Source organism: Triticum aestivum, chromosome 1B, assembly GCF_018294505.1.
Source record: "Triticum aestivum cultivar Chinese Spring chromosome 1B, IWGSC CS RefSeq v2.1, whole genome shotgun sequence".
Classification (NCBI taxonomy): Eukaryota; Viridiplantae; Streptophyta; class Magnoliopsida; order Poales; family Poaceae; genus Triticum; species Triticum aestivum.
The window spans coordinates 422,593,101-422,604,788 of NC_057795.1; positions in this window are offsets into that span (position 1 = coordinate 422,593,101).

Below are 11,688 nucleotides of genomic sequence, written 5' to 3' on the forward strand. Positions count from 1 at the left end.
AGTGTCGTATTTGTTTCTCACTTCCTCTGAGGCTTGGGCTTGACTCTTGATACCTTTGTGAGAGGGCTCATGTTCTACTACAGGCTAGATTTTCATGATCTAGCTCCGGATTCCATCCTACACATCTCGTCGTTTATCATCGTGTGTGAAGCCTTCCTCCACATCACCCCACACTTCGGCCTATGGCTCAAGACCTCAATGTGAAGCCGAAGATGATTGAGGGGCGACACGCGGAGTGCGGGGGCGCCGTGATAAGCAAAAGCGCCGATGTTCCATGGCCAGAAGGTTCCTTCTCGGAGGTGTCTGATCTGTATCAACAGAGGTGGTTCTACATCACCGCTCCCCGAGGCACAACTTGGGCGGCTGCCCCTGCCTTCCGCTCGGGTCCTCCACCTCAACTGGCATCATGGACCAATCTGGGAATGTACTGGGGGCCTGCTAATGACGTACCGACATTGCAGAGCCGTATTTGGGAGCTTATTGAGAGGGATATCGATCTTGTCAGGATCATTCAGGTAATGCTGGTTCGGCGGATCCTGCCGTGCAAGCGTCGGCCTCTCCGGATGTGGGAGTGGGAGTTCAATCCGGAAGGTCCGCGAACCATTCAACACTTCTTCGACGTGACGCTCGAAGGGATGTATAAGTTATTCTTCGGACCGCAAATAAGGTGTCCGGACACCACCGAGGATGCGGGCCTGAGCTGCCTCCGCCCAGATACCCAAGTAAGTAACTCTATAACCGAACACTTTGCTTATGCTTAATACAATTCTGAAAACTTGTCTGCGTCCAAGATTGGCTCAACAAGGCGGAGAGGATTAGGTGTACGACCCCACTTCCCGAAGGCTCGCCTAACCCTGCAATAGCCAGGCTGCTTAGACACGCATTAAGCCAAGTGGCCTCGGGGAAAGGGGAAGAGAAGAATAGAGAAGCCAAACTCCACACATTGCACATCCAAACCGGGGGAATTATTGTCTCCATGAAGGAGGATAATCGGTGAGGTTTTTCCAAGGTTCCCTCCCCTTGCCGGAAGAAAAGGGCTGCCTCCGAAGATTTGGAGACGGGGGTGCCTAAGCAAGGTAAGAAAGCTTCACCAGGGGGCCCTGCCCCGAAGGGCGTCCTCACCGCATCGTGCCTGCAAACGGGCCATCCCTCCACCGAGCTGTAAGTTAATAATAAACAAGAAGCTATTGCTTTTTCCTCTGAGAATAGTAACCAGGATCTGCTTTTTTTGCAGTCCAGCTAGTAGCTCGGCCTAACAGGGTTCGTCTTCGGGGGATCTTCTTCCGGAGATGATGGAGAGTGAAACCCCACCTACCTCTCCGTCCCATGGGGCAGGCGACCGTGAGGTGTCATCACGGAGGAGTCCAGATCCGCCGAGGCCAGAAGCCGACACTTCGGCCGCCCCGAGCCCGGCGCATTCGGCTCCCATGGAGGGTGATGAGAAAGGTCCGGAACAGTCCGGTGCCTGGCCGAACACGCTAGCGGGCCTCCTGGAGCAAGCTGCTCTCTTAGAGGGTCACCGTACGCTAATGGGTACGGTGTTGGTGAAGATTTCATCCGCCACAAGCGGGTTAAATGAAGCTTTTGGAAGTTTGCTCAAAGGCTTCGAGGTACGCGATAAAATACGTAATTTTTGATTGTTCCGCACGCGCTAGGTGTGCTCCTTATAGATAGTTGCCCTTGAGACTCTGGTTGCCAGCCCTAGGCGGCAAACGGAGGATCACACTCTCCGGTAATGATCGTACTGCATTCATGCGCAGGTGGTTGAGAGTCCGGCGATAGATTGATGTGGTGGATACCGACATCACGCTTGTAAATAAGCGGCTTGATGAGTCACAGAGTATGCGCTCGTTTTTTCCTTATTTGTTTTAGGAAATATGAATAGGATTGTAATATTAATATGATATGATGTGGCTGCAGTCGGAGCTACTGCGATTGAGGCCCTAAGGGTGGAACTTGCCCTAGCCAGGGAACAAGCCCGGGTTAGCAATGCGGCTGCCCTAAAGGCAGCCGAAGACTTGAGATCTGAACAGGCTGCTCATCGCCGAAGCGAAGAAAAGATAGCCGAGATGGCTGTGGAGCTGAGGGACGCCACCGGCCGGTATGAGCTTCTCGAGAAGGAGAATCAGGCAAAGGCGGCTGACCTGAAGAAGGCGCTGGATTCGGCTAAGGAGACGCGCTATGAAATTAGAGACGCGCGGGAGGAACTTCGACAAGCCGGAGCAATCGCGGCTGGAAATCCCTATTTGTTGCGGATGAAGTTCTTAGATTCAAAGCATGCTCCTTTGGATCAACTTTGGAGCGCTGCAGATGAGTATGCGGACTTGGCGAAAAGTACGGCTTATGCGACCAAGTTATTCAAGGATCATAAAGATAATGAAATAGAAAGGCTATTCTTGTCGCAATTTAGCGCTCCAACGCGCTCATTGCCATTGAGTGAGAAGATGGCCGCTATAGCCGAGCTCCATAGGTTGTCCGGTCTTGCAATGAGGTCTGTAATAGACCATCTATGGCCAAAGGGACCAAGGCCAGACAATTACTTTGGTTTAGTACAACAACTGTTTTGCGCCAGGTTGCGAATCGATGCCGTGAAGAGGTCGGCATGCATAAAGGGTGCGCGGATGGCTCTTGCCCATGTTAAGACATATTGGGCAGATATGGAGGCCACCAGCATTGCAACCCAGGGTCCAGCAAGAAGCCAAGACCCAACCGAGCACTATTTTGAGCAGGTCCTAGAAGGTGCCCGTAGAACAGAGGCTCGGTGCTTGAAGAATGTCGTGTTCGAGTGACAAATCGATTAATTGTAAACAATTATATGTGAAATATAGAGGCTGTGTTTATACTTTCGCCTGAAAGTGTTATAATGTCTCCTGTGCGGCCGTTTATGTATTCATATAACTTGAAAGTTAGCAGTCGTTGGCTTTAGCCCCCACGGATATAATGCGGGGGTGTTCGAAAAAAATATGCGTAAACACACTTGATCCAACGTCTTGGTCCGTTAAGGAGGTGATCGCACGTCGAACCAGGCAACCGGACTATATAGTTGTAACACTTTCACTTAGCCATAGGAGTTTAATGGTGGGGCTACTAAGTAGCCCCTAGTACATCCGCGTGCATCCATATAGGGGTGCGTATGTACATGACTGGGAAACGGTCCTTCGTTAATGCGGAGGAATCCTACAGATTCCGATGAGTCTTCGAGTGGTTAACCAGTCTCTCGCTGTATCATGACAGTCAGTTTTTGGCTTTCACTACTAAGGTGCTCATCCGGAATAACCAGGGCACAATCACAATAGTTCTCCTTTGGCCGCCTTAGCCGATAGAACGAAATGTAAGGCAGCAAACCCAGGAGCCGGGCAAACCCAACATTTGACCAAAGACATGATTCAGAGCTGATGCATATAAGGCCAAACTCGCGATGCCGAACACTCCCAAAGGTATTCAGACTTTATAACATATACTGGGCTGAGCAACGCCCTTGATTATGAACCCTGTATTTCCAGGTACGTGCATTGATCTGTCATGGTGAAATGCCTATAACGCCAGTATCCGCTGTGGGTGTATTGAATACCCACGGGATGTCAAGCAACAAAAGACAGTAAATAAGGTTTACACAGGGGCTTAATCTAAAGAGAAACCTCTGAGCGGGGCCCTGCTGCACGTCTGCACCTTTGTCTCCGTTGTGCCATATCCTGGAAGGGTGTCGCACGAATAGTGTCTGAAGAAACGAAAACTCATAAAAAGGAGTAAGCGTGCGAGAAGTTGGTTATTCTCGATGGATGTTAGAAATACGAGATATTTGCCTATTAATGAGGCGAGCCGAATTGTGGGCTTTATTACATATTAGCAGCCCCTGGTATCATTTATGGGGATATATGTATAGCACCTAGCTCAGGTTTATCCGGGATGTTGTTGACGATGGTGCACTGGACTCGTCTAACCGTGTCCATGGTCTTGACGACCGATCATGCATTCTGGTGGGAGAGGCTGCTTAATGTTCGGCTGCAAGAGCCGCCGCATACTGCTCTGTGTTTCCGCTAATGGTTATGACGCCATGTGGACCGGGCATCTTAAGCTTAAGGCAAGCATAGTTCGGTATTGCATTAAAGCAAGCGAAGGCCGTTCTTTCGAGTAATGCATGATAACCGCTGCTGAAGGGAGCGATGTCAAAGAGTAGTTCCTCGCTTCTAAAGTTGTCGGGAGAACCGAATGTCACCTCTAATACGAGGGAGCCCCCGCAGTGGGCCTCAACGCCTGGTATCACTCTGTTAAAGGTGGTGCTACTTTGGCTTATTCTGGATGGGTCTATCCCCATCTTGCGGACAGTGTCCTGATATATCAGATTAAGACTACGGCCACCGTCCATTAGGACTCGAGTGAGATGGTATCCATCAATTATTGGGTCGAGCACCAAGGCAGCCGATCCTGTGTGCTGAATACTGGCCGGGTGGTCCCTGTGATCAAAAGTGATCGGGCAGGCCGCCCAGGTGTTGAATTTGGGGGCAACGAACTCTATGTGAGTTGTGTGGACCATGTTTACTATTTTGACTTCTAGTGGGAATTTTTTCTGTCCCCCCGTGTTTGGCTGGCGAGGCTCATCCTCATCTTCACTTGGAGTTTCCCTTCCCTTGTGTTCGACATTTAACTTGCCGGCCTGCTTGAAGACCCAACATTCTCTGTGAGTATGATTTGCAGGTTTTTCGGAGGTGCCATGGATTTGGCACAATCTGTCCAGGACTTTATTCAGGCCGGACGGTCCCTCTTTACTGCCCTTAAATGGCTTCTTTCCTTGACCGGATCGAGAGCCCCTGAATCCGGTGTTGACCGCCGTGTTGTCCGGACTATCGTCATTGTTCCGACGCTTGTGCTTAGTGCTCCGTGACTTCCCGTTGACATCTCGAATTTCGGATGTGCCTGGGTCACTGGTGCCTCTACGGGCCAACCAGTTGTCTTCGCCCGCAGAAAAGCGGGTCATAAGGCTTGTTAAGGCCGCCATCATCCTTGGCTTTTCTTGGCCGAGGTGTTTGGCAAGCCACTCGTCCCGGATACTATGTTTGAAGGCCGCTAAGGCTTCGACATCCGGACAGTCAACAATTTGATTTTTCTTAGTGAGAAATCTGTTCCAAAGCTTACGGGCTGATTCTCCGGGCTGTTGTATTATGTGACTTAAATCGTCTGCATCCGGAGGTCGGACATAGGTCCCTTGAAAATTGGCCCTGAAAGCATCCTCAAGTTCCTCCCAACTTCCAATTGAGTTTTTGGGGAGGCTCTTCAGCCAATGCTGAGCTGGTCCTTTCAACTTGAGGGGAAGGTATTTAATGGTGTGGAGGTCATCCCCACGAGCCATGTGTATGTGAAGGATAAAATCTTCAATCCAGACCCCAGGGTCTGTCGTTCCGTCATATGCCTCTATGTTCACGGGTTTGAATCCTTGTGGAAATTCATGATCCAGCACCTCATTGGTGAAGCACAGAGGGTGTACAGCTCCTCTGTATCTGGATATGTCGTGGCATGTTGTCGGCTGTTGTTGCGTCTGGTGTTGATTCCGAACTAGTATTCGATCAGTGTGATCGTTGTGGTGACCATAATCCCGCGTCGGAGCATGTCCTCTGGATCCGTAGATGGACCTGGCCGCAACAACCTTTTTGTCCAGGAGCTCATGTAAATCATATGCGGTATCAGTGGCTGCTCTATCGCGGCCATGAAGTGGTTGGTTCGGCCGAATGGTTGTATTGTTCTTTGCCGGAATGGGCGCTGCGGCCTCATCGTCAGATTCGGGCAACAGCTTGCTTTTTGGGTAGCTCTTTGTGTGGCGATCGTCGCCATATTTTCCTTCAGTGTCTAGCACCTTATTCCATCTTTGGTTGAGCGTATCCTGCGCGGCTTTAAGCCTTTGCTTCTGCTTCTTTAGGCTCCTCGCCGTGGCCATAAGCCTTCTGCGGAGGTTATCTTATTCCAAGCGTTTTTCCGGGATGATAAATGCATTGTCAACCGGACTGTCCTCCCCTCCGTGGGCAGTTTGATGAGTTCGGCCCTCGGGATAGTTGTGATCGGGCGTTTGTTCGGCGTGGTCTTGCTCTGCTTGCTCCATTGCTGGGTTCATATTGTTGCCTTCGGAGTCAACCGGAGTGTCATTTTTCCTTGCACTGTTATCGCTATTTTTACTGTGACTGGACTTAGAGCGGCGCCTGCACCGTCGTTTTTGTTTTTGTCCGGGGGGTTTATCCTCCGTTGTGTCCTTTTTGTCACCATTGTCTTCCTTAGGCGTGTCCACCATGTAGATGTCATATGATGAAGTGGCGGTCCAGCGCCCCGTGGGCGGTGGTTCCAGATCGTCCCCTACGTCAACGTCCATACTGTCGATGTTGTCAGAGTCAAAATCAAGCATGTCTGTTAGGTCATCGACATTGGCTATGAAGTGGGCGGTGGGTGGGTGGCGATTTTCTTCGTCATCCGTGTCCCACTCGGGCCGGACATAGTTCGGCCAAGAGTCTTCTGTCAAAGAGAGAGACTTTAATGAAGTGCTTCGCCCAAGGGGGAGTGCTGAAAGATATCCGCGGTGGTGAACTCCATTACTAGAGACCAACCGGACACGATGGGTCCGGGCACGCGCGGTTCAGAACCCACATCCGGACACAAGTCCGGGGGTCCGATGACTCAGATCTCCTTAACGGTGGAGTCCGTGTTCATCTCTACCGCCGAAGAGTATGCGGCCTCCGTGGCGGGGTCCATCCACCCGTCCTTGGACAACGCGATCTGCCCCGGATTTAGGTCCGGAGCCGCAGCAGGGGCGATATCCCGAATACCGTCCGACGGCAGATTTAAGCCGTGCTCGTCGTGACTGTCTGGCGCTCCTGACGTAGGCCCGAATCCATCGACGATCAAGTCTCTGTGGATATCGGTCGTGTAATTCAAGTTTCTGAACCTAACCTGATGGCCAGGGGCGTAGCTGTTGATCTGCTCCAAATGGCCAAGCGAGTTGGCCCGCAGTGCAAAGCCGCCGAACACGAAGATTTCTCTGGGGAGAAAGGCCTCACCCTGGACTGCATTGTTGAAGGTTGGGGGAGCCATCGAGCCTTACAGCGACGACACAGAGGAACTCTCAACGAAAGCACCAATGTCGGTGTCAAAACTGGCGGATCTCGGGTAGGGGGTCCCGAACTGTGCATCTAAGGCTAATGGTAACAGGAGACTTGGGACACGATGTTTTACCCAGGTTCGGGCCCTCTCGATGGAGGTAATACCCTACTTCCTGCTTGATTGATCTTGATGATATGAATATTACAAGAGTTGATCTACCACGAGATCATAGAGGCTAAACCCTAGAAGCTAGCTTATGATATGATTGTTGTTGTCCTACGGACTAAACCCTCCGGTTTATATAGACACCGGAGGGGGCTAGGGTTACACAGAGTCGGTTACAAAAAAGGAGATCTATCATCCGGATCGCCAAGCTTGCCTTCCATGCAAAGGAGAGTCCCATCCGGACACGGGACGAAGTCTTCAATCTTATACCTTCATAGTCCAACAGTCCGGCCAAAGTACATAGTCCGGCTGTATGGATACCCCCTTATCCAGGAATCCCTCAGTCCCGATAGCTCCTGAGAGATGGATTCAGAGATAGATGACCAGTCCTATTCCCCCACTGAGGTGTATGCTCTAACTTGGCATGGTTATACTGCTCATATCATGCATACGGTGTCTTGCATTGCATAGTTTAGACATCATATACACAATATTCAATACCATGTTCTTAGTTCAGACATCATATCGAATGCCCTCTGTTTAGCATATAAATCACATATGTGAATTAAATGATGCGATCCTGATTACTTAGATAACATGTAGGTGAATTATGTCATGTGATCCTGTTTAGTTATTCATCATATCTTTGAATTATGTTATGCTATGCTATCCAGTTTAGATAGACATCATATATGTGAAATTATGTGATGCTATCCATTTTAGTTAAACAATATACATGTCAACTATTTCATGCCCTCTTTTTTCCACACTATCTATTGCATCTGTCTCTCATACAATGTCTGTACATTCAACTATGTTTCCTGTTTATCAGCCATTTGAATTGGAGCGGGTGATGCCAGTATCTAGCGGACTAAAAACACGGTCTTCAAATAAAACAGTGCTACCTCTTGGTGGAGATAGCACCCCGGTTGTACATGCACAAGAACCAGCCCTACCACACATAACCCAAACTCTCGCAGATTGTACCCCTACTGCGATGGACAGAGAACCAGCTTCACCCAATCTAACCCCAACCCTAGCCGATAGTAAACCAGTTCCTGTTTACCCAACACCATCTCCACCAAAGAGCTCCCAAACAAGAGAATTTAGTAAGGCAGCTCCAGTGCCCAAAGGGCCAGTACTATCACGGCAAACACCAACTCCACCAGTTAGTATGCCTATTCCTGTGGAGGAAGCACAACCAGCTATTCGTAGTTTAAAATCTATCACATTTGATGTTGTTAAATCGTATGTGCGTATCTTCCCATCTTGGAAATATTATACTGAAGATGAAGGAAAATGCCAGTTGCAGGTGTTTGTCCAGGAGTTATGTGTAAGTAATGTTATTCATGCCAATTACTTTGCTCCGTCCCATACATCCTACCTCCATGATGGTTATAATACAGCAAATTTTCCCATTTTTCTCTATAGAGAAGGCCTGATTTGGAAACTCAGGATGAGGTAACCTGTGCTAATACCTCTGTTATCTTCAAGAATGCTTGGTGGCAGTATCAGAAATACCTGAAGAAAACGTACTTCACCAGCAAAGAAACTCATCAAATACCCTTACATTCTCCTGGGAGACATTTACTGCACAATGATTGGGAACGCCTTGTTCTGTACTAGTCCCGAACCAAGAATGTGGTAAGGTCTATGAGCTCATTTTCTATTTTTAAGTATTATAGTCTTGCGTCTTACTGTACTCTGTTCATGTAGAACAAGTGCCTAAACCTGAAGAACAACTATTCTAATTTAAGATTCCATTGCTATCATAGTTCAAAAAAGTGCTAGGCGTTAATTGTGCGTTTTGCCACCGCCTTGCGCTTTACTGACCAAAGCGCATGCTTATGCGCAGTTATGCACAGATTAAGCGTAGTTATGCACAATGCGTTTTGCCAACGCCTAGAGCCTAGGCGCGCTTAAGCGCTCGCTTAGGCGCGCCTTTTTTAACTATGATTGATTTGCTCTTGTATCACTGTATTTACTCATACAAACTTATTTTTAAATTGGAGGATCCAATCGAAACTCCAATGGCACAGTAGGTATGTTCACGCATGTTTCTTTAACAGGTTTGCTCTTATCAATAGCTCTGTTGATTTCAATTTCAATTGTGTATACAGTTTACTTTCATATCATGCACATTACTAGCATCATAACAGAGCCAATAGTGTTGTTGTACATGTAGACCCGTGGTACCCATCTGAAATCTTCTTCTGCCGTGTAGTTTCCCACGCTTTGTATTCTTTCACTATTGCTTTTGTCTTGAACTGATATGATTTGAATTGTGTCTCTATTTTGATTTGGCAATACAATGCAGTGACCATAGGACATAGATATATGTTTGTTTGATGCTTTTATTATGTACTAATACTTGGCAATAGAAGACTTGGTAGTTTAATCCTATCCACCTTACTAATGAACTGGTTCACCGAAATGAGTTTCATATACTAGTACATGCTAAACTTGTTATGTGTCTGCTTGTTTCTTCTTTTAGAATGCTGACAGAATATTAGGGAAGAGTGCCTTATTAAGCAATGGTAAAGGAAGTAATACAGATAAGGTTCAGGATAGTGACACATCCTTGTTGGTCTCCAACAAAGCTGATAAAATAGCTAAGGAAGACTATCTTCAAGACAGCGAGACAACCCCAAAGTCCTGTCTTGGTTTACTGTTCGAGTTACTAGCCACTACCGCTTGCACAAGCTATTCAAACTCACTGTCTGAATCAGTTCGGTTTCTTGAGTCTCAACTACAAGCTAAAAGACATCGATGAGCTGTGCTGCCACAAAAAGCGGAAGGACTGCGGAAGTCCCTGGAGCATTCAGATGCATACTTTCTGGTGCAACAGCAAGCGTTGGAGGATTTTAGCGCCAAACAGGACAAAGCTAATAAGCTTGCTAAGCTTATTGCCAGCATGGTGGATACCCTGGATAACGTTTCTTGAGCTCTTCTGAAGTTGTTTCAGTTATGCTCTTGTTTTGTTACCGCGTTTATTTGCACTGGTGGCCAATTTTGATGGCCAGTGTATGTAATGTGCTGCTTTGTTCCCTATATTTGCACTGGTGGCAAACTTTGATGCCCAGTGGATGTAATATGTGTAATAGTGATAATAGGCTAGCATTAATTGCTTGCTTATTTATTTCCTTATTGTCTTGTTTAGTTGTTTGCTTGTAGTCACTGCAGTTCTTTTTCTGTGTTTTTCTAGTGGCCACAATAGCCTATTTTTGGTAACTAGGCCAAAATAATCATGGCAACACAGACTGTTGTAACCATGGGCCTCCTGCAGGCCGGATGATCCATGGGCCTTCTTTCGGCCGTAGGATCCATTGGCCTTCTATACGGGCCGTAGGATCCATTGGCCTTCTATACGGGCCTTAGGATTCATGGGCCTTCTACGGGCCGTATGGTCCATGGGCCTTCTACGGGCCGTACGATCCATGGGCCTTCTACGGGCCGTACTATCCATGGGCCTCATACGGGCCGTAGGATCCATGGGCCTTCTACGGGGCGTATCATAATTTCGCCAATCATGGGTCATACTATTCGTGGACCATAATGGGCCGTTAATAGGCCGTATTTGATAACTCTATGAAAATAGCCCAACGGTTTTTTTACATGAAAACGGCCCAATGTATTAGCGGTCCACAAACGGGCCGACTGTAACAATGGGCTGAATTTGGCCCACAAGCAGAAAATGAACGTAACGGGCCGTATGTAACAGAATGCTGCAAATGAGCCCAAGAATCAATGGGCCCTGAGAAGGACGAAAGATAACTTGGGCTGGAAACGGCCCAATGGAATAACGAGCCGTTAATGGGTATAAAGTGCTACACTATTCATTACGGGCCAGTTTCACCACGGGCCGTTAATGGGCCAAGAGTTACAAAGGGCCTCATATGGGACGAAAGAAGTCATGGGCCACACATGGGCCGGAAGTTAAAACGGGCTGGAATCATATTGGACGGCCCAGATGACGCTACTGGGCCTAATTCGGACAGGTCGTAACGGGCCCTGCGTTAGCGGGCTGTAATTGGGCTATATGCGAATAGGCCGTTAACATGCTTTCCATGGGCCGGGCCGCCACCTTTTGACCAAGTCAAACGGGCCGGCCTTTTTCACAAGAATGGGCCTCTGTTGGGTTGTGCCACATGTCGCCGTATCATAGGCACCTTCGGTCCAATGAGTGGATGACATTTGTCCCAACGGTGAGCCGACACGTGTTTCCTCCAGCCAATGATGATTTTACACGTGGAAAATCCCCATCGGTTGTTGTTGTTGTTGCTGTTGTTGTTGCTGTTGCTGTTGCTGTTGCTGTTGCTGTTGCTGTTGCTGTTGCTGTTGCTGCTGCTGTTGCTGCTGCTGCTGCTGCTGCTGCTGCTGCTGGTGCTGCTGCTGCTGCTGCTGCTGCTGCTGCTGCTGCTGCTGCTGCTGCTGCTGTTGTTG